Genomic DNA, 25,001 nt, shown 5'->3' with positions numbered 1-25,001 from the left:
AGACCGTCTCCCAAGGCGCAGGTTTCCTGTTCCCCCGTATTTTGCTGCATTCATTCTCCCCTCACAAACCATCTAGGGCAGCGGTTCTCAACCTTTCTAGTGCCGCGACCCTTTAATACAATTTCCCATGCTGTGGCGACGCCAACCGTAAAAATTATTTTTGTTGCTAATTCATAACTGTAATTTTGCTACTGTTATGAATCGTAATGTAAATATCTGATAACAGAGCCGGCCTTAGGGCGAAGCGAATGAAGCGACTGCTTCGGGCCCACTGCACCCAAGGTTTTTTTTTTTCCTGTGATGCGACACTGCTGCGGAGGGCCCAATGGAGCAACAGACTCCTTCACTCCAACCTCTATTACTAATTTTTTTATATATACTGTATAATTCACGGGCAACATATTCGGAATATGTTGATTATTCTGAACTTATTCATGAGTTTGCCAGTGCCAAGGTTCAAAAAGTGCCTTTTGTGTGATATAGATTTCAATATCTGCTGGTAAGTTATTTTATACGGAAATCTGAATATCTCGAAAGTATGAAAACAAGCTTTAAAACCGAATAAAAATGTAAAAACAAAATAATGTGGATCTCATCTTCATAAAATAAAAAAAAATATATAAAAAATACAAAAAGCAAAAAAAAAAAAAGTGCTTGGCCTAGCTATTCACCTCCACGTGCTGCCTGGTGGAAACAGCAAAAGCTGGCTAACATGTAGCTTTATCTGTTAATGTATCGTCACTAAAGACATTTATGCGGGCCCACTCCGTCCTCCATCACTCATGCCCTTCACTCCGGGCCTCGTGCGACAGCCTGCAAATTTGGCTCCTGTCAGTGTGTTACAGTTACGGTTGTCAGTGTCAAACGGAAATCGTCAAAAAGTGATGGTTGTAGATGGCGGGACAATGCATTTGTGCAGCTCAGAATGCAGGAAATCTCTTGGCGGCCGGAGCTCTGCCCTGGACCCCCTAGCTGCAGGGGTCTCGGTATCAGTTTGCTTCGGGCCCGAAATTGTCTAGGGCCGGCTCTGCTGATATGCAGGATGTATTTTCATTGTTACAAATTGAACATAATTAAAGTGTTGTGATTAATAACAAAAACAATATGTAATTATATATTGTGAAATATTTATTTCTAATTACAAATAAATGAAATTTTGTCTTTATGACTTACGTTTGTTTTTCTTCATTGTGCATTGAACCGTATTCACCGTATTCATGTTGTATACTTATGTGAAAATCATGGCGTAACATGGGTGGCAGTCTTAATATAACAACAGTAAACTACATGGCTACAAAATTGTTGCGACAGTACGCGTAAAAACCAACGTCAGTGCGAAGGCTGAGGCTGCTTCTTTCTCACCGTATCACAAATTCTTGGGGTAGCACAACAAAGATCGTCTTCTGCAACAATTCTACTTCTGTATCTAGACTTGATAACCAACAAGCTGGGAAACTCTGTTTCGCAAAGATAAGTTGTTGGAAGTGGAAGAAGAAGTGCGTAAATCCCCGCAACCTCGATGTACAGTTAAACAATAATAAAGTTACGACAATTAAAACTTTTGAAATTATTCTGATTCAATTTTCTGCAACATCTATCCTCGAATGACAATTATAGTAAAAAAAACTAGTAACTACCAATGGAAAAAATGTGTACAATAACAAGTTTTACGCATGAGAATAGACAAAACCCATATTTCCAATGGTCTTAGGTGACCCCTGGCAAATCGTCATTCGACCCCCGATGGAGTCACGACCCACAGGTTGACAACCGCTGATCTAGGGCCTGCTGCAGAGAAACACCTTCACAGCCTGATGCTGCCACCCATCATGCTTCAGGTGGGAATGGCGTGTTTTGTGATAATGTAAGAAAGCGTTTACTCCGATAACCACAAAGCTCAACTTTGGTCTCATCAGACCATAGAACCTTCACCCAGCTGGTATCTGAGCCCCCCATATACCTTGTGGCAAACTTCAGCTCAAGCGGTTTTTCCCTTTGCCGCTTTCCCATAAAGCTGTGACTGGCAAAGCACCAAGGTGACAGCTGCTCTGCACAATCTCTGCCATCTGTAACTTGTAACTCCTTCAGAGTTTCTCAGTGGTCTCTTGGTTGCCCCCTTCACTAGTTAAACCCTCAGTTTTTGTGGATGGCCTGCTTAAGCAGATTTACATTTCTTTCCATTTCTTAAAGACTAATTTAACTGGATATACTGGGTGAGCCAAAAAGAAGTACCACATTTCAAACATTTTATTCTACAAAAACGCTACAAGAAAAAATACATTTCATTACGACACAAGAAAGGGTTTACAAAATAGATGTTTTTTTACTGTGTGTTAAAAATGAAATCTTCAAGGCGGTGGCCATCATTAGTGATACACTCTTCAAGACGATTTCTGGACGCTTGCATGACTCTTTCAGCCATTTCGTGGCAAACAGCGTCCTTGAGGGCTTCAAGGTTTTGAGGTCGGTATGTGAGGACCTTCAACTTGAGAAGAAATCGCACGGAGCGAAATCAGGCGAATGTGAAGGCCACCCGACATCACCGCGCAGGGAGATCAGCTTCCCTGGAAACATCTCCACCAAAACTTGCATGGATCTCCGCGCAGGCGGTATGAACTGTCGCTCCGTCCTGTTGACACCAGGCCTCCACCACATCCATTTACCAGTTAGGGCCACAAAAAGTTCTCTAGCATTTCAATGTAACGTTCTGAAGTGACACTGACCATCAAAAAAGTAAGGGCCTATAATGCCAAATTCTGCAACGGCACACCAAACTGTAACCTGCTCACTGTGCAGGGGTCTCTGATGAAGTTCACGAGGCTTGGTTTCAGCCCAAAAGCAAAAGTTTTGTTTATTTACACAACCACTCAAATGGAAATGTGCCTCGTGGTTGATGTCACATGACATTGGCATCTCGATGAACGGTTTGCAGAATGTTGGCGCACAACTCTCTATGGCTCTCCCAGTCTCTCTCAGTGAGGTCCTGCACTGCCATCATTATGTATGAATGGAAATGAAGGTCCTCATGCAAAATCAAAGATGTGTTGGAAAGGCCGAAGGCAGAAGTGCATTGAACGTCTAGGAGACTGCAGAATGGATGCCCTTACAGCTTGGATGTTTTCAGGCGTTCATCTCCAGTCCTGGAGATTTTCTGTTCAGTGTTGTACTTGTCTGTCTAAATTTAGAATTGTTTTCCGATTTGGGACATCACTGTTAGGAGGAATGCTGAAGTGTGTTCAGAAGGTGCGTTCGTTGTGCAGTGATGATGGATTCGTTGTTTTTGAAGAACGCTTCGACAGTGAAAGCACAGTGAGGGCGGGACCAAGGCGTCTGGCTGACTGAAAACTACAAGGGATCGCCTATTAAAGGACCCCCACCCTAACCCACCTCACACAATGACCTTGAGAAGTGTGAGACTTTATTTTGGCTCCCCTTGTACATTAACTCTGGCCCATGAATTGTGCTTTTCAATTCTGTTTTCACGGAATGGCGTGTTCTTTTGTCTTCATTGTGTGTCAGTGACCAAACCCACTATATCCTAACTACAGGGTCACGGAGCCAATCCCAGCCAGCACAGTGCGCAAGGCAGGAACAAATCCTGGGGAAGGCGCCAAACCACCGCAGGCCGCACACACACACACACACACACACACACACACCAAGATGATATTATTTATCTTGACTTTCAGAAAGCATTTGACAAGGTGCCATATGAGAAGTTGGGCATCAAATTAAAAGAAGTGGGAGGTCAGGGTTTGGGGTGTAGATGGGCGCAGAATTGGCTCAGACACGGGAAGCAGAGGGTGATGGTGCGAGGAACCTCATCAGAACTGGGTGACGTTAAGAGTGGTGACCAGCAGGGGGCAGTGCTGGGGCCGCTGCTATTTTTAATATTTATAAATGATTAGGATATGAATATAAGTAACAAGCTGACAAGTAACAAGATACCAAGATAGGTAGATCAGCAGGTAATTTGGAATCCGTTATATCATCACAGAAAGATTTGGATAGCATTCAGGCTCAGGCAGATTTGTGGTCGAAATATGTCAGTAAATGTAAAGAATTACACATAGGAAGTAAAAATTTGAGCTTTGAATACACAATGGGCGGTCTGAAAATCAAGAGTCCACCTTATGAGGAGGATTTAGGAGTCGTAGTGGACTCTAAGCTATCGACTGTCAGACAGTGTTCAGAAGCTATTAATAAGGCTAACAGAATGTCAGGTTATATAGCGCCTTGACGTGTGGAGTACAAGTCACAGGAGGTTCTACTCAAGCTTTATAACACACTGGTGAGGCCTCATCTGGAGTATTGGGTGCAGTTCTGGTCTCCAGGGTACAAAAAGGACATAACAGCACCAGAAAAGGTCCAGAGAAGAGCAACTGGGCTGATTCAGGGCTACAAGGGATGAATTATGAGGGAAGATTAAAAGAGCTGAGCCTTTACAGTTTAAGCAAAATAAGATTAAGAGGTGACCTGATTGAAGTGTTTATAATTATGAAGGGAATTAGTCCAGTGGATCAGGACTGTGACTCTAAAATGAGTTCATCAAGAACATGGGGACACAGTTGGAATAAGCGACCAAGTAGTGTGGTGGACAGTAAGACTTTAGTGACTTTCAAAACTTGACTTGATGTTGTTTTGGAAGAAATAAGTGGACAGGACTGGCGAGCTTTGTTGGGCTGAATGGCCTGTTCTCGTCTAGAGTGTTCAAATGTTCTTGCTACTTTTGATGTTGAGTACTCTCAATGTCTTAGAGCAAAGTGAGTTCAATCAGGAAAAAAAAAAAAAGCACACACTAGGGATAATGTAGGATCGCCAGTGCACCTAACCTGCAAGTCTTTGGACAATGGGAGCAAACCCACACAGACACGGGGAGAACATGCAAACTCCACTCAGGGAGGACCCGGGAAGCGAACCCAGGTCTCCTAACTGCGAGGCGGCAGTGCTACCACTGTGCCACCGTGCTGCCCTCAAATATTTTGTGTTAATAAGAATTACTTACTGCTTTGAAATCAGTTCAATTTTTGTTTCATCTGTCGGCTGCTGACTCACTAATGTGGAAACCCATAATATGATAAAAAATAATGTTCATTTTGATGTCTAGTTATGCAAGACATTGAGTTTTTTGGGGTTGCACCCCCCTAATTATGACCCTCTAGACCTGAAAACCCTCATTCTTAGGCCATTTTTAGACTATATTTTCTGCAGAAAATGACACCCTTATGGTAAGGTCCTGACATTCTGTGGTCATAAAAGATCCCTGGGCATCCTTCATAAAGAGTTATGGTGTTTCCTGATGTCCTGGCTAAACTGGCCCTCTATGCCTGGTCATTCTGGTCCCCTAATCACCACCTTACTCGAATTGGCTAATTATCTCTCTCACCCCTTCACCACCTAGCAGCTAATGTGTGGTGAGCATACTGGCACAAAATGGCCACCGTTGCATCATCCCGGTGGCTGCTGCACATTGGTGGTGGATGAAGTGGCTCCCCACTCCCTAGGTAAAGCACTTTGAGTAGTAAGAAAAGTGCTATATAAATGAAAAGAATTATTATTATTATTATTATTATTATTAGATAGATAGATAGATAGATAGATAGAGATAGATGTGAAAGGCACTATATAAATGATACATAGATAGATAGATAGTTAGATGTGAAAGGCACTATATAAATGATAGATAGATAGATAGATAGATAGATAGATAGATAGATAGATAGATAGATAGGAAAGGCACTATATAACTGATAGATAGATAGATAGATAGATAGATAGATAGATAGATAGATAAAAACATCATGAACTGTAATGATTATAAGCAGTTACCTTACAAATATTGATGACTATATTTTGTATTAATCATGCTGCAGAGAGCTATATGAATTTTACTTCTATATGATTTGTTCTTCGTTTAGGTAGAAAAGAATTAAGCTTGTGCACAGAATTATTAGATAACTTGCATTCTTTTATGAGAAATGTGTGTGTGTGCTGATAACAGCGCATTTCTTAGGAACGTGAGCGCCCTAATAGCTCTTTATGTGGCTAAGAAACTCTGTGCACTCGTGCATGTAACAATCAGGCTGTAAACATAACTTAAAGCAATCTATGTATGACCTCAAAATGAACTGTCATGGTTTTCTCTTTGGCTAATGAATAAGCTAGGTAATTTAAGAGAGGAGTTTTCTCTTATATTAGCAGACTTTCTGTTCTGACCAGCCAGTGGCACTGAGCTGGGGGGGGCTCCAGTCTCTTCGGAGGCGTGGGGGGGCTGCAGTCTCTCTAACTCACCAAGAATAAAGAAATTACTTTTTATTTTATATTGGTTTTTCCGTTTCTTTGTCGCTCCCGACTTTCAGCGACTACAATAGATAGATTAATCCCAAGGGGAAATTCACAAACAAATGTAGAAAAGTAGTATAAAGTGTCCAGGGAATGAGTCCACATAAAAGAAAGTGATAGGAGTGATCAGTAAAACAGAGAAAAAGGTAGAAAAATAAAGTCGTACATGGAGCTGCTGGAAAGGCTGCCACCTGGGGGGTGGCACCTGCTCATAAAATCAATCTGTGTCGTGCTTTAATTATTACTTTGTCTAAGGGAACTTACAACATTTTTGGGGTACCTTTGGTTCCATTTCTTTTGGTTTTCCAACTGGAGCACAGGCAGGTCAAGTGCCTTGCTCAGGGTCACACAGTTCCAGTAGTGAGATTTGAAACCACAACCTTAGGATTTGAAGTCTAAAGCCTTAACCACTACACCACACTGCCTGGTCAGCAAAAATAATCAGAAGGACTCCCAAGTTGCTCATGCCGCATCAACCACCAACCCCAGAGGTTTCACCCCTTAGTGTGATGCAAGAGGTCAACGTTATTTCTTTTTACAAAACGTCTGATAATATATGCATAAGGACTGTTGCTTTATGATCTACGACATTGCTGATCATGAATATGTGCGCTCACCGGCCACTTTATTAGGTATACCTGATCAACTGCTTGTTAACGGAAATATCTAATCAGCCAATCACAGGGCAGCAGCTCAGTGCATTTCGGCCTGTAGATGTTGTCAAGGCAACCTGCTGAAGTTCAAACCGAGCATCAGAATGGGGAAGAACGGGGACTGAAGTGATGGGCTGCTATGAGTATTTCACAAACTGCTGATCTACTGGGACTTTTACGCACAGCCATCTCTAGGGATTACAGAGACTCGTCTGAAAAAGAGAAAATATCCACTGAGCGACATTTCCCTGAACGAAAACGCCAGAGGTCAGAGGAGAATCGCCAGACTGGTCTGAGCTGATAGAAAGGCAACAGGAACTCAAATAAGCACTCGTTACAACCAAAGTACACAGAGGAGCATCTCTGAACGCACAACACGTCAAACCTTGAAGCAGGTGGGCTACAGCAGCAGACCACCACACTGGGTGCCACTCCTGTCAGCTAAGAACAGGCCACTGAGGCTACAATTTACACCTCACGAAAAATTAGACAATAGAAGACTGGAAAAACGTTGTCTGGTCTGCTGAGACTTGATTTCTGCTGTGACACTCAGATGGTGGGGTTAACAACATGAAAGTATGGATCCATCCTGCCTTGTATCAACAATTCAGGCTGCTGCTGGTAGTGTAATGGTGTGGTGGATATTTTCTTGCCATACTTTGGGCCCCTTACCACCTGCCGAGCATCGATTTAAATGCCACAGCCAACCTGAGTATTGTTGCTGACCATGTCCATCCCTTTATGGCCGCCATTTTCTGACAGCTCGTTCCAGCAGGATAACACGCCATGTCAGAAAGCTCAAATCATCTCCAACATGACAATGAGTTTACTGGACTCAAATGGCCTCAAATGTACAAAATACATTTCAACAGATGGTGCATCACAAATGTTAGCAATGAAAATGCCTAACAGGATGAAAGTGCCAGAGCGTCAGAAACTGACTAATACATTTATATATAGACTAGCTGTGTTATCATCTGTCTAAGATGGATTGAAATCTAAGTAATCAACATAGTCCTCCGTGTGAAAGTTTGCAGTGCACCACGCTATGCGCATGTCTCTTTTAAATGCCATTTGGTATTGCATTCGTAAAAGTAGAATTAATGCTTGTGATGCACCATCTGTTGGAATGAAAAATATAATGCATTTTATTATGGCATATAGTTCAAAATTTATTCCAATAGATGGTGTGTCACATATGTTAACAATGAATATGCCTAACAGGATGAAAATGCCAGAGGATCAGAAACTGGATAATACATTTATATATAGACTAGTTGCGTTACCCATCCCGCCTTGTATTAACCGTTCAGGCTGCTGCTGGTGGTGCTGTAATGATGTAGTGGATATTTTCTTGCCATACTTTGGGCCCCTTACTACCTGCTGAGCATCATTTAAATGCCGCAGCCTACCTGAGTATTGTTGCTGCACCATGTCCATCCCTTTATGACCGCCATCTTCAGATAGCTCCTTCCAAAGTCACCAGATCTCAATCCAATAAGAGCACCTTTGCCATGTGGTGGAAACTGAAGATTCACTTCATTGATGTTCAGACAACAAATCTGCAGCAACTGCGTGAGGCTGTCATGTCAATATGGACCAAAATCCCTAAGGGATGTTATCAACACCTTGTTGAATCGATGCCACCAAGAATTATGGCAGTCCGACAGGCAAAAGGGGGTCCAACCCACTACTAGAAAGGTGTACCTAATATAAAGTAGCTGGTGTGTGTAACTATTCTTGATACTTGATATACTTGAATCTTTATTTATCAGTACCATTTTAGACTATTTCAAGGTTAGTGATTACGGATATGATGCGATTTTTGATCCTTGACTAGGAATCTAGCTGTCCATTGACTTCTATCAGAGGCTACAAAATGTCAAATTTCTATTATAATTAAGGAAATTTTGACTTTAAACATTTAAACTGAGGCACACATGTTACTATTACAAATATGTGATGTAACTACTCCTGTTTATAATGTGCTTCTTACCTCACAAAGTAAATCATTACATTTCTTATGAACGTCCTGAATTTGAGCAGTTTATGCTAATTGAGACTTCTTGAGTTTTATATTTGTGATAAATTCTGGCCACTTTGCAGAGATCTGTCTTCGCTTTGACATTCAAGAGCCACGTTGAATCCTCTGTGATACAATGCCGTAGATGGCGGTGAGTGAACAGGATCACAAAACCCTACACTTGCCTTTCACGAGAATGAGGGTGTCACAGGTCTTGACCGGACTGTGCCAACACGTCCTAAAGCCACTGCAGGTTTAACCAAAACCGTAACTAAACAGTCAGGTCTGCAGGCGGTTGACCTCCACACATTTAGAGAGCTCGATTAAGAATTATTCACCTGCCGTTATCACATTTCTGCTCTGTTTATTATCCAAGCCTACTCGCTCAGTAGAGTGCTACTGTAAACTATTTTCCTTCATGACACTCCCTGCTCACCACCTGAAATGAAACTGGCACTCAGCTGGTGTAGTGCTGCTCCACGCCTGCTTACGTCTGAACCTTAAATAAGCGTCTGTGATCCCAGCCACAGCTGCTCTTCGCAGGTGATGTCCCTCTTTTGAGATTCATGACAACACTGCCATAGAAACTGTTCGCTTGAGAAAGGTCATAAAGCTCTTTTAATCGTTACTAAAGCTTGGCAAATGTTTCTAACAATCAGGCCCCTTTCAACTCAAAATTACAGGAAACATTGCCCAGCCAGCATTTTCGTATTTTTCATCCCCATCTCTGGGATTTAACTTGTGTGCTTAACTTTGGAACCACACCTGTGTGTAAAAGCACCTTGGCTCAAAAGATCTTGTGTCATTCATCGGGCACACATTGTTTACCTTTTTTCACATTAACAGAATAAACACAGAGACACACCATAATTAAAAAGAAATCAAACGTCCTGCCAGAGAAACTCTCCCACTTTAAAATTACACCTGATTCTTTACAAGTCCATCTTATAAAAGGGTTAGTAAATCACATTTGATTTTTTAACAATATATATTTTTTTTGCATTTAATAGTTTAAAAGTTAACCATCGGTGCTACGCATCAAAGATGGGTTGAAATCTAAGCAATCAACATGGTCCTCAGTGCTTATGTTTGCAGTGCACCATACAATGCACATGTCTCTGTTATATGCCATTTGGTATTGCAAGCCTATAGTGGCACTAATTGTATTGTATTGTAACATATTTTCACATATTTCAGCATTTACATCATGTACCTGAAAGCAATTATTATTTTTATCAGTTCTACACATAAATGCTTGAACAGATCGCTCATTCACTACACCCCCTTATTGCAGTTCCAGTGTGTACAGAATCAATGCCTCTGACAGCACGCTGGACAGGATGAAGTGCCAGCTTATTACAAGATACTGTAACTTTGCATTCTAAAATTCCCTTCCACCTAAAATTCATGTCTTTAGAATGGGGACAAAAAGTGATGCATTTTAGAAAAGCCCAGGCACACGGGGAGAATGTGATGAATCTACACAGACAGCGACCAGTCTCACAGCAGCAGCAGCAGCAGCAGCAGCAGCAAGAGAAACAGGTAATTGGCCATGGTGCCACCCATTTCATAATATTACATATCATTTTATAATGCAGGGTGACACGGTGGCGCTCGCAGGTAGGAGACCCGGGTTCGTTTCCCGGGTCCTCCCTGCGTGGAGTTTGCATGATCTCCCCGTGTCTGCGTGGGTTTCCTCCCACAGTCCAAAGACATGCAGGTTGGGTGCATTGGCGATCCTAAATTGTCTAGAGTGTGTTTGTGTGTGTGTGCTGGCACCCTGACTTCGGTCAACCAAATTTTGCATACAAGTATGCGGTACAAAACGTAGATTTCTATCAACTTTTGGGATGTTTCCACTAACCGGAAGTGGTACTTTACCTTTAATTCGTGCAGCAGCAGAGTCCGATTTATTCAATTTTACTTTTATAATAATTGTTCAATATATTATTCATTTGATTTGATTTGTTGCTGATGGTTATTTAATGGACATCATATAAAAATATAATCTTTGTCTTGAGGTTTACTCCTCAAATATCCATCCCCATATCTGAGTATACGAGGAAGTCGAGGGGAGACCACTCCCGATTTAATTTGTTTTATCAATAAAGTATTGCTTTATGGTAAGTAACATATAAAGAAATATATAATTTGGGGGAGAAGTATTATGGAATACCATAAAATAACCTTCCGCCTATACCAGGCAAAAGTAATTGACAGCAAAAGGATTAACCAATAGGAACAAGTTACACTGGGTGGTCTTTCTCTTGATTGACAAGTGAAAAGAGGCATTGGGACTTAGTAAAGAAAAGTTAAACAGCCATTCAGAAAAGTCACATTGTCAAATAAAAACGGTCTTTAAAAATACGACCATTGTGAAGTAAAACCTGTAATAATAATAAAATGACGACTATGTGTTTCGTAATAGACGCATTTCCATAATAATTAGATTTTTATTGAATCACCTGTTTTTTTCATAATCTATTCTCTCATTTATATTTTACGTGCCATTATTATCTCATAGTTGCCATTTATTTTCTTCATTTTTGGCACAAGTGGTATCCCATAGTACTTTACCCAAAAATCTATGATGACCAAGACAATTTTTTACTGTCGTGTTTTCATGCATAACAGAGAGAAAACAGTTTGATATTCAAGACCCCAATGCTGTCTAATGCTGTAGACCAGCAAATGATGCGAAAACGTCCATTGAAAAAAGACAAAAAATTTTCCCTTACTTGTGTCATATAATTCACATGCCAGTTATCCAGTTTTATGCTCAAAATGTCCATTATCCATCCTGCGGTGGGCTGGCACCCTGCCTGGGGTTTGTTTCCTGCCTTGCGCCCTGTGTTGGCTGGGATTGGCTCCAGCAGACCCCCATGACCCTGTAGTAAGGATATAGCGGGCTGGATAATGGATGGATGGATGGATTATATAATGCCTCGCTCTGATTGGAATGGCCAAGTTGTTTCTTTTTAGTCATTCTAGTGTGTCTATTTATTTATTGAGCTTCTGTAAAAAGCCCCCTGGGTACAAATAAAGAGCCATCCACCTATCCATGTCTTTCCCCGCTAGCTACCTATTTATTATACAGTGTCTTTCCGATCTCTCTACCTTTCTATTAGAATTCTGGTAGGACCCAGCAGCCCCCAAGCCGTGTAACTAGGCAAGTAAAGCACAACATGAAAGAACAAAAGAACAGCAGGGGGTCAAAATACCAGAGAAGCAAACTAAATCAAACATCAAAGCTGAAATGCAAAGCCAGAAGTGTCAGAAACATTTTGTCAAAAGTCTTGACACTAACTTGCACTTCCTGCAATTAACAATGAAATTTTGTAGAATCGTTATTATAATGAGTTTCTGATCAAAACTAGGATGCAATGAGCTGGACGAGATATGCAAGATTTTTTTTTTCTTTTCCTTGGATATGTTTTTCTGTCAAGTGTTGATCACAATTAGGCCTGTTCTACCAGAATGCTCGCTATGAAATTCTGAAGAGAGACAACACAAGTGTGGTGTGATGAACTGGGCGGTCACTTTAAGCATAGCCTATAATTACTTTCCAATAATATTTAGATAAACTGTGAACCTGGACAGGTTAAGACTTGCACATAAGGTTGCATAATCAGCTACTCACTAGTGGGGGCCGCGTTTCTAAAGACTTTTGTTCCTTAGTCACCAGGCCACACGGCCTGCCTAAGGGAAACTGCACTCTTAGCACAATGGCAAAAGCCTTAAATAAAGTAAGAGCATTGTTTAAGAAATTTGGCCCGGGGGGGCTCCTGTAACTTCCTCATTACTCAGAACGTTATTGTTGGCAAAGTGTCTGTGCTAAGAAGTCGAGATTTATCAACAGCAAAACCATCATCAGGTAAGCACAGTCAGCAAAGATGGATGGCGCACCACTCAGCGGGCAAGTCAGGTAATTTGACGATTTTCTTCCATGTATGTTTCAGACAGGATTTCCTCCACCCCCCCGGCTACTATTTCTTCACTAGTTTATTGATGGTTTTGTTAACTTTAAGTTATAATTTTTCATACTTTTGATAGTTTCACCTATCATTTGCTGTTTATGTGTGTTAGCTCTTTATATATGTGTCCATGCCATGCCCTTTGTGGGTGGAGCCCCAGGAGGCGGGTCCACTCACACGTCTCTGCTGCCAGGTTCTCCCGGGTCAGGAGTGGTTCATTGAGTTTGTTAGGAGTTACTGGAAGCATCAATTCTCATTTGAATTTTATAATTTTACTAGCTGTCCCCTGCGGCTCCACCCGTGTAGTAGTGAAACAGGACAAACTTTAAAAATCATTAAACAAAAAATGTAATAATTTCTATTGAGAAGAATTTATATTGATAGCTTTCATATCCGAGGGCCTCTTGATATTCAGTATTTCTGGTTTTGCTATCAGGGGTGAGAATGAAGCTCAAGGTACCCCTGGCCAAGCGGAAGGTAGGCACGCTCCAATGTCAAACGTCGCCACTGTATCTGCTTGTGTTCAGCTCTGACGGGAGAGCGTCCCACACACGGGGAGAACGCGTGGCTGTGACATCTCTGCCAATGAGCAGGTACCCTCTAAAGCAGGGGTGGGCAAAGTCATTCCTGGAGGGCCGCAGTGGCTGCGGGTTTTTGTTCCAACCCAGTTGCTTAATTAGAAAACAATCCTTGCCAATAATTACATTTCATGGCTTGTTAGTGCTTTAACTCTGCTATGTCAAGTCATTCTCATATCCTAGATTTTTTTTTCCATTCTAAGGATATCATCCAAACACTTTGAAGTATAAAACGGATGGGTAATTCTCAACCCTTAACTTTTTTCGCTTCTCTTTCCTTCCAAGTATTTAATTAAACCAAATAGTGCACGATAAATACACACAGGTGTAAAAGGGAACAAGCAAAATGGATAACTGCTGGTTTCTTTTGTCATTTGCATCTTATTGCTAATAAGGAGCAATTAAAAACCAAGAATGCAGCTGTTTGGGACTTAAATAAGCAATAAGGGTTTAAAATCTGCTCCAACACATGGCGAGAGGTAGAGCGACTCGAATGGAGGCTGGCGCGTGAGTGAGGAGGGCTCTGCCCGGCTCCCTACTTCAGAGGTCCCGCCTCCCCCTCCCTTTGGCCTGCAGTGGTGCCTCAGCCCAACTATAATAATTAGCACGATATGAGAAGCCGCAAAATCAACTGGAATGTTCAAGCAAATTCTACAAAAAAAGTCTGATCGAAATCCATTAAGTACTTCTCTCGTTTGCTAACTAAGCGGATGTAAGGAGTGAGTGAGTGAGGAGGGCCCGCCCCCCTCCTCCCCTCAACCCACTGCTTCTTTCTCAGATTCACTCAAATAAATCGGTACCACAAGCGAACTATGATACATAGCACAATGAGAGGAGTCACAAAATCAAACAGAATGTTCAAGCAAATTATAGAAAAAAACCCGATCTTAATCTGTTACGTAGTTCTCTCGTGAAAAGCGGACAGACAGACAGAAGCTGGATTTTATATAGAAAGATTTGAATCATTTGGTTCTTGCCTTATGTGTCTGTTGGGACTTGTTACTTCTGGATGGGCTTTTGAACAATTGTGTTCTTTTTACATGTTCTGTACCTTCTTTTAATGAATATTTCCTTTTATGAGGATTCCTACCTGCCTTATTGTTGATAAGCCAGAGTTTTACAGTTTATCTCCCTTTCAAGGCATCTTTTATTTTGTTAGATTTTCTGGGATTCTTTACTAAATTTGAGCTTTTAGGCCTGCTTAGGCTGAAGCCAGCAGGTTGTTGTGGGGGACTAACTGACTTTGGGTGATTCTTGTCTGCCTTCGGGACTTAATTTGGAGGCCCCTCACGGTTTCGCCATGCTTATAACAATCAATGAACACAAATTAGCAATTCAAATATTAAAATAAAGTAAAACAAAAAATACAGGGCTCATTTATCTCAGCTTCCCATTTCACATTTAAAAATTGTATTCTGTACAGTTGACGAGAATCTTGAACATCTTAATTGTACAAAGGAATAGACACAAAGAGTCTTCCAATGTGTAGCACAACAAAATCGAACCACATATTTGTAGTAAATATGCCTGGTAAGTTAAATGATGGTGGATCTTTACTCCAATTGACTCGTTTCATGACAAATACTTAACTGGATTAGTGTAAGAGTCAATCTTAGAAAGTTAATGCCTCAAGTTATACTCATATTAGTGCTTGCTTAATTTGAACGAAATAGAATTTTCTTTCATAGCCATGAAATTTCATGACCTGAGACAAAGACTGGACTCCTTCGGTTCTGCGTCTCTCTTTGGAGATTTCGTGGGTGCTGCTGGTTTGACTTTGTGTTGCTCATGGACTCCTGAATGGCGTACATTACCTGCATAGTGAGGGAGCGTCAGTTACGGCACTACGACCAAGTGGGGCGATTCCCAGAGGGTGATCTGACTCATTGTTGAGGACCCCGAGCGGCTGGACCAAGTCAAGGGGATGCCCCCGTACCACCTGGTTACGGCAGATAAATCTTGGGACTGGACAGTGTGTCTTGCCTGGGGGATTACCAACACGCTGCACCAGTGCATGTCCCCCCGACCTTCTTCTTCTTCTTCTTCTTTCGGCTGCTCCCGTTAGGGGTCACCACAGCGAATCATCTTGGTCTTATCTTCCTGTCCTCATCATCTTCTTCCGTCACCCCCATCACCTGCATGTTCTCTCTCACCACATCCATAAACCTAATATATATATTAAAATCTACATTATTAAAAGGTGAATACCACTGCTTTGCAAAACAGAAAATTTGTTTTTGCTCTTGTCAAAAGTATTAGGTATTTTTATAGATATGTGGACGCTGAATCCAAATCAAGGAACAAAATTAATTTATCACAGCCAGTTTTTAAGAAACAAATAAAATAAAAAAATTCTTCTTCTTCTTTCAGCTGCTCCCATTAGGGTTTGCCACAGCGGATCATCTTCTTCCATATCTTCCTGTCCTCTACATCTTGTTCTGTCACAGCTATAACCTGCATGTCCTCTATCACCACATCCATAAACCTCCTCTTAGGCCTTCCTCTTCTCCTCTTACCTGGCAGCTCTATCCTTAGAACCCTTCTCTCATTATACCCAGCATTTCTCGTCTGCACATGTCCAAACCAACGCAATCTCGCCTCTCTGACCTGACGTGATAGCAATACATTATGGTATAGCCTTTACTCCCCCTGTGGTTCACGTGAAATAGAACCTGCCTGGTTAACGGAGTCACTTAGGAATTAGTCTCATTGCTAGCATGGACTGATAGACCCATTTGCAGTTTATAAATGGGTAGGCATACAGTTTCAGAGCATTTAAAAAACGCTTCAACTCTATGAGCAAACTTAAAGAATGAAACAAGACAAACATAACTTTTCTTAAATAATTACTTTTCTTTTCTTTGCTATATCATTTTTTTCTCTATTTTTATGTGAACTGTTTTACCTTGAATTTTTACCAAAGCTGTTAAAAACGAACATATGTTGCTTGTGAAATCATTTCAGCGTGTCAAGCTATTGCCAGACTCCCATGAAGAAAAACTAAAGCTGCAGAACTTTGGTCATTTGGGTAAGCACAGCTACACCTAGTGGCTTAACACAGCATCAGGCTCTTTCCACTGCCATTTTCTTAATACAATTCCAGGATTTATGTGATCATTTGGCAGCCTTTCTTTTCTCATTGTAATCCCACACCTTTATGGCTTTCATTGACAAGACAGGAATTTGGTTTGGTTATAAAAGCAATACTCTTTCCGTGACAAACAGTGTGTCATCATGCGCTTTCTTTCAGTTATTTACCAGATTGGCTGCAGCCTTTCGCTTTCTCTACACCAGTTACAGTGCCCTCCATTATTTTTGGAGCCCCTTGTAAAAATTAGTAAGAAGGGTAAGGAAAAAAAAAAATCCCCGTCGTCTTGTGGTACCGATTAATTTGTGTGAATCCAAGAGACACGCAGTGGGCCGGGTAATCGGGGGTTGTTGGTGTCTACCCTACCTCTGCTTAGCTAGCAAATGAGAGAACTACTTAACGGATTTAGATCGGGTTGTCTGTCTGGAATTTGCTTGAACATTCTGGTTGATTTTGTGACATCTCTCATTGTACTAAGAATCACAGTTCACTTGCAGGAGCGATACAGTCATACGAAAAAGTTTGTGACCCCCTCTCAACCTGCATAATAATTGACTCTCCTATCAACAAAAAAGATAACAGTGGTATGTCTTTCATTTCCTAGGAATATCGGAGTACTGCGGTGTTTTCTAAACAAAGATTTTTAGTGACGCAGTATTAAGCTGTATGAAATGAAATCAAATGTGAAAAACTGGCTGTGCACAAATGTGGGTCCCCTTGTCATTGTGCTGATTTGAATGCCTGTCACTGCTCAATGCTGATGACTTGGTTGGATGAGCTCGTTAAGCCTTGAACTTCATAGACAGGAGTGTCCAATCACAAGTGGTCAAAGGTATTTAAGGTGGTCCATTGCAAGTTGTGCTTCCTTCCCTTTGACTCTCCTCTGAAGAGTGACAGACAGCATGGGATCCTCAAAGCAACTCTCCAAAGATCTGAAAACAAAGATTGTTGAGTCTCCTGGTTTAGGGGAAGGCTACAAAAAGCCATCTCAGAGATTTAAACTGTCAGTTTCAAGTGTAAGGAATGGAATCAGGAAATGGAAGGCCACAGGCACAGTTACTGTTAAACCCAGCAGATCTGGCAGGCCAAGAAAAATACTGGAGTGGCATATGCACAGGATTGTGAGAATGGTGACAGACAACCCACAGATCACCTCCAAAGACCTGCAAGAACATCTCGCTGCAGATGGTGTATCTGTACATCGTTCTACAATTCAGTACAATTTGCTCAAAGAACATCTGTATGGCAGGGTGATGAGAAAGAAGCCCTTTCTGCACTCACGCCACAAACAGAGTTGCTTGTTGTATTCAATGCTCATTTAGACCAGCCAGAGTCATTTGGGAACAAAGTGCTTTGGACTGATGAGACAGAAATGGAGTTATTTGGTCAGAACAAAAAGCGCTTTGCATGGCGGAAGAAGAACCCAATATCAACAAATTCTTCAGGATAATGTTCAAGCATCAGTCACAAAGTTGAAGGTACGCAGGGGTTGGATATTCTAACAAGACAATGACCCAAAACACAGTTGGAAATCTACAAAGGCATTCATGCAGAGGGAGAAGTACAATGTTCTGGAATGACCGCCACAGTCCCCTGACTTGAATATCATCGAAAATCTATGGGATGATTTGAAGCAGGCTGTCCATCAAATTGAACTGAACTGGAGAGATTTTGTATGAAGAATGGTCAGAAATACCTCATCCAGAATCCAGACACTCATCACTGGCTATAGGAGGACAGCGTCTGGAGACTCAAAGGAGCAAAAGGAGGCTCAACTAAGTATTGACGTCATATCTCTGTTGGGTACCCACATTTATGCACCTGTCTAATTTTGTTATGATACATATTGCATATTTTGTGTTAATCCAATAAACTGAACGTCACTGCTGAAATCCTACTGTGTCCATAAGGCATGTCGTATATTAAAAGGAAGTTGCTACTTTGAAAGCTCAGCCAATGAGAAAAAAAAATCCATCCATCCATCCATCCATCCATCCTCTTCCGCTTATCCGAGGTCGGGTCGCGGGGGCAGCAGCTTAAGCAGAGAGGCCCAGACTTCCCTCTCCCCGGCCACTTCTTCCAGCTCTTCCGGGAGAATCCCAAGGCGTTCCCAGGCCAGCCGGGAGACATAGTCCCTCCAGCGTGTCCTGGGTCTTCCCCGGGGCCTCCTCCCGATTGGATGTGCCCAGAACACCTCACCAGGGAGGCGTCCAGGCGGCATCCTGATAGGATGCCCGAGCCACCTCATCTGACTCGTCTCGATGCGGAGCAGCAGCGGCTCTACTCTGAGCCCCTCCCGGATGACTGAGCTTCTCACCCTATCTTTAAGGGAAAGCCCAGACACCCTGCGGAGAAAACTCATTTCAGCCGCTTGTATTCGCGATCTCGTTCTTAGCTTTTGAAGCTACAATGTTTAAAAGAAACAAGGGGACAGCTTAGCTATTAGCTAAACAAATGAGCTAGATGGACTGAACGCTCTCTCTTGTCAAATTACTTATGCTCTGACATATTTTTACAAAGCATATCGCCCAAATGGCAGTTAAGTTTCGAAAACAAATAAATAAAATCATTAATATAATCACTGTGCTTCTTCAGAATACCGCAGATGAACCTCAGAGTGTGTAGTGATGAGGCAATACTGCGGAATGTAAAAGCAGTTTTTCTACATTTTTCCTTCTCCAGAGTAGTCTACTTCTTTATCTGTTGCACATTAAAATAACTGCGTTAAATCTGGAGTTGTGTCTACTACAAACAGAGGTCGAGAAACGGCCTGGCCTGGCTCAAACTAACTAATAGCGGCACTTCAATAAACCTAAAGTTGCAATAGAAACGGAGTTAACCTTTCCCAGGCACAATCACAGACTTGACAATCTCCCCAGTTCTTGAATTATGTTAGATGGTGAGCCATAGGATTAAACAACCTTTACTTCAGCTGAAAAGATCAGGCTAAATTAATAAGTTGTATTGTTATCTTACACAAGCGGCCAAACCGAACGCACAATCTCTTCTTCTTCTGTCTCCATATCTTCCTGTCCTCGTCAACCTATTCTGTCACCCCCATCACCTGCATATCCTCTCTCAGCACATCCATAAACCTTCTCTTAGGTCTTCCTCTTTTCCACTTGCCTAGCAGGTCTATCCTTATCATCCAAATATCCCCAGCATCTCTCCTCTGCACATGTCCAAACCAACACAATCTCACCTCTCTGTCATTGTCTCCCAACCATCCAACCTGAGCTGACGCTCTAATGTCCTCTTTTCTAATCCTGTCCATCCTCATCACACTCAATGCAAATCTTAGCATCTTTAACTCTGCCACCTCCAGGTCTGTCTCCTGCTTTCTGGTCCGTGCCACCCTCTCCAGCCCATATAACATAGCTGGTCTCACTACCGTGCTGTAGACCTTCCCTTTCACTCTTGCTGATACCTGTCTGTCACAAATCACTCCTGACACTCTTCTCCACCCGGCCTGAACTCTCTTCTTCACTTCTCTTCCACAATCCCCATTACTCTGTCCTGTTGATCCCAAGTATTTAAACTCATCCACCTTCACCAACTCTACTCCCCTCATCCTCACCATTCCACTGACCTCCCTTCTCATTCACACACGTTTTCTGTCTTGGTGGTCCTACTGACCTTCATTCCTTTCCTCTCTAAAGCAGATCTCCACCTCTCCAAGGTCTCCTCAACCTGCTCCCTCCACTCGCAACAGATCACAATGTCATCAGCAAACATCACAGTCCACGGGTACTCCTGTCTAATCTCGTCTGTTGAAAGCACAATCTCTGCTTCACCAAATCGATCATGATGCTCCAAAAGAAGACACCATGTCGTCTCCAAGTGATGTTCCTACCTGAGGACACGGGGTCACTTTCATGGGACAACTGAGCATGCTGAGACAACAGAGATTGCAAAAGCTTAGCAAAACCAAAACATCTGACCAATCAACTAGAAAATGCCAGCAAGGACTTTATATATAAATAAATATTATTACCTGAATAAAAAAGTTCTGAAGACTTTGAAGGCCCACAGATAACTAAACATTTAAATAGGTTTATTTTGTTTCTCATTAATCAAAACTCAACTAATCATAATCTAATAAAAACAACACAACAGAGCCAATCTGGAGCTCTAAGTGTCACCTTTGGTATTATTTTCTGTCTAAATGTATTGTATGAGCAACGATACTAACCTAAATTTTAAGATGAGGCCAAGGAACCCATTTAATTCAATTTAGCTTTAATGGGGCACCAGTTAATTGCATGGCACACATCAGCGCCCACTCACATCCAGTTGAGAGTTGTCAGTTTGCAGCAGCGCTACCTGTAAAGGACTTCAATTCCCAGCAGCCTTGGGATCACTGCACCACTTGGGCAGTTTCGACTGTTCACTCTGGGGCTGCTGGGAGAAAGGTGATGAGCCACAGGATTGACAAAGGAAGCGGTAAGGAGCCGGCAGGGGATCGCGGGCATCTTGTGTGTTCTTTTTTCACACGGCTTGGCTTACAATCACCAATGGCCCCCAAAGATTATCGTGTTCTTTGTCCTGTGCCTGGCTTGTTCATTTGGTTTTGACTGGTTTGGAAATCGACACACACGGTGCACACTCCTTCCATTACAAATCTTCTGTGATGGACATCCGGGGACTCCCCTTTGACACTAGATCCGGGGGAGCAGCACGCTACGTCCCCCGGAACACTGGGTTGCATCAGGGCCACAATTTTGGAACACCAGAGCTCATTCCTGTTGGGCTCCATGGCCACTGCCAGGGGGAGCTGCACAGCTTAACAAGCCCGTCTGGGCAGGAGAAAAGCCACACCCAGAAGCAGGTCAACGAGCACCTGCAGCACTTCTAGGTGGGCTATAAAAGGAGCCGAAAGTCACCACTCCGGGCGTCAGAGTCAGGAGGAGGAGGACGAAGCTGCCCTGGGAGGAATGGAGGGAGAGAAGAGTGTGATTTGGGGTGTGATCTACTTTTGTGTGTTTTTGGGACTGTGTTACGGCCAGTGGGACATGGGGAAGATGTGTCCCATGGCCGAAGGAAACAATAAAACCTTTTGTTTATTTTGCCTGTGCCTCTGGTGTCAATCTGTGTCGGGTCAGCACCAATATAGCGCCTTATCACACATCAGAAGACAATCATTTTGTGGTAGGACAAACTCTACATTTCTATCAGAAGGCTCTTCTACTGGGGACATTTCAGTCTTCACTGTTATTAGCATCTGGTGCTCGATTGTGCTCTGGACTGTGTGTGTATGTGTATGGTGGTGTAGTGAGTATCATCTCCTGGGATTTTGTAAATATTAATATATATTAATATATATGGGTGTATAGATATTGGGTGTATCGGGGTTTTTGGGTGGCTTTCTACATTGTGTACTGTTTTTCATTTATCACTTGCTCAATGCATTGCTTTCACAATTTAATAACGATGCCAATCGTCTCTATGTGCGAGTGTATGCCAGCTGAGCTAAGGCTGCATGCGTTTCTGGCGTCCCATAAAGAACATTATTCAACTCCATATTAAAACAGCAACAGTTTTTTCTCCTTACAGCCGCTACAAGTTTGCAAGCCTTTGGGAAAGGGGAGGAAAACCAACACAGTCATGAAAAAGAATGCACAAGAGTTAAAAATTTTCCTCTTGAGATTATTATATTGCATTTAATCAATCTATCTATCTACAGTATATCCATGCAGACAGCTACTGGGAGTGGGATTAGAAGTCAAGAAGGTTAGTCTGAGAGGTAGAAGTGCCAACACCCACCTAACAGAACACTGGAAACATAAGGTGTAAAGTAAAATCCCCATTTTAATATGAGGGAGCAGGGTGGCATAGTAGATAGGTAGTGCTGCTGCTTCATGGATCACGAGTCCAGGGTTTAATCATTAATAGTGAACTTTGCTACATTTGCTGCATGGAATAGTCACCTGAGATACTTCAAATCATCAGATGGAAAGACTGCTCACGTGACCATCATCATCATCATCATCAAATTCTTTCATGTGATGCCTGAAAACCATGAAGACTGATTGAGATCATTTATGTTAGGTAGAATGCCCAGGGGAAGCTGGGTGGTCTTGTGGCCTTGGAACCCCTGCAGATTTTGTTTTTTCTCTCAATTTTTTCTGTCCTCCCAGGCAGGTGTTTGCAAGTGTGTGTGTGTGTGTGTGTGTGTGTGTGTGAGAGAGAGAGAGAGAGAGAGCAGGCCCTGTGAAGGACTCCTCATTCACGATTAGTACATTAGAACACTCTAGTTGAGAACAGGCCATTCGGCCCAACAAAGCTCGGCAGTCCTGTCCACTTATTTAGTTTTGAAAGTCCCTAAAGTCCTCCTGTCTACCACACTACTTGGTCTCTTAATTTAAGTGTCTGTCGTTCTTTGTGTAAAGAAAAACTTCCCAACGTTTGTGTGAAATTTACCCTTCACAAGTTTCCAACTGTGTCCCCGTGTTCTTGATGAACTCATTTTAAAATAACAGTCTCGATCCACTGCACTAATTCCCTTCATATTTTTAAAACTTCACTCATGTCACCTCTTAATCTTCTTTTGCTTAAACTCTAAAGGATCAGCTCTTTTAACCTTTCCCTCTAACTCATACCCTGTAGCCCTGAATCAGCCTATTTGCGCTTCTCTGGACCTTTTCTTGTGCTGTTATGTCCTTTTTGTAGCCTGGAGACCAAAACTGCACCCAGGACTCCAGATGAGGCCTCACCAGTGTGTTATAAAGCTTGAGCAGAACCTCCTGTGACTTGTACTCCACACATCAAGGCGCTATATAACCTGTGTGGAAAAATAATAAATAGTTTGATCAATCTGGTGTACATGACAAAGCCACGCAGACCCTGTCTTGTCTATAGTGCACATGACAAGTGCAACTTCTTATTTCTCCTAACGAACAAAAAACCACAAATGACCAACTGATGAACTAAAACCACAAGTGACCAACTGATGAACTTAAAGGATGTGGTAAATGCTGATCCAAGCACAATGTTGTAAGATGTAACGGTTTGAAATTCTTGTGCAACTAAAGTCATAAGACAAAGGCCCTATAAAAGATTTGGGACACCGACCCATCGAGGCAGATGAAGGGCAGGTGTCCTAGGACTGTGTTTCTCTGTCATTTTACCTTTGCCTGGTGTGTATTAATAAAAGATTTTTTACTAACTTTAATTATATCTCTCTGTCTTCAGTCACAAGAAACGACATTATAGAAAAAGTGTCAACACCTGACAGTCTGTTTGCCTTCTTAATGGCTTCTGAACACTGTCTGGTAGTTGGTAGTGTTGAGTCCACTACGACTCCTAAATCCTTCTCATAAGGTGTACTCTCAATTTTCCGACAGCCCATTATGTATTCAAACCTCACATTTTTACTTCCTATGTGTAATTCTTTACATTTACTGACATTAAATTTCATCGCCCACAAATCTGCCCAAGCCTGTGTGCTGTCCTAGTCCTTCTGTGATGATATAATGGATTCCAAATTATCTGCTAATCTTGATATCATTTGCAAACTTAACCAGATTGTTACTTATATTCCTATCTAAATCATTTATTTATATTAAAAATAGCAGCTGCCCCAACACTGCCCCCTGCTGGTCACCACTCTTAACATCAGCCAATTCTGATGAGGTTCCTCGCACCATCACCCTTTGCTTCCTGTGTCTGAGCCAATTCTGTCCCCCATCTACACCCCACACTCTGAACTGCCACTTCTTTTAATTTAATGCCCACCCTCTCGCGTGGCACCTTATCAAATGCTTTCTGAAAGTCCAGATCAATAATCTCATCTGCTCCACTTTGATCGCCTCCTCATAGAATTCCAGCCTGTTAGTCAAACACGACCTCCCTCTTCTGACCTCATGCTGACTGTTCCTAATAACTCCTGTCCTTGCCAGGTGTTGTTCAATCTTATCCTAAATAAAACGTTAAACAGTAAACATTAACATTATACAAAGTCATTGTCTGTTATACCTGCATTTTTATCACTCTTTAATTTAATATATATATATTTTTTTTTAATCAGTATGCTGCTGGAGTATGCGAGTTTCCCCTTGGGATTAATAAAGTATCTATCTAATAATTCCTTCCATTAATTTTCCTGTGATGTTTCATGTTAAGCTTACTGGCCTACAGTTGCTTGGATCTGCCCGGTCACCCTTTTTATAGAATGGGATGATATTTGCCATTTTCCAGTCCTTCAGAATCTCTCCAGTGCGCAGTGACTTCCTAAAAATATGTTTCAAGGGTTTATATTTGTACTCGCTAACCTTCTTAAGAACTCGAGGATAAATATTATCTGGTCCTGATGATTTGTTTGATTTCATCTTATTTCTCCCTCTA

At 42.0% G+C, this 25,001-nt stretch overlaps 1 protein-coding gene across 5 annotated transcripts in view; it reads right to left on the bottom strand.

The window, feature by feature from the left end:
* trak1a (trafficking protein, kinesin binding 1a) overlaps positions 1 to 25,001 on the bottom strand; it is a 287,907-nt gene that overhangs the window by 105,047 nt on the left and 157,859 nt on the right. The gene's annotated exons all lie outside the window — the stretch shown is intronic.

The sequence above is a fragment of the Polypterus senegalus genome, chromosome 15 (genome assembly GCF_016835505.1).
Source record: "Polypterus senegalus isolate Bchr_013 chromosome 15, ASM1683550v1, whole genome shotgun sequence".
In the NCBI taxonomy this organism is placed as follows: domain Eukaryota; kingdom Metazoa; phylum Chordata; class Cladistia; order Polypteriformes; family Polypteridae; genus Polypterus; species Polypterus senegalus.
The sequence above is the reverse complement of the archived record's forward strand: the minus strand, read 5'-3'. Positions and strand labels throughout refer to the sequence as shown.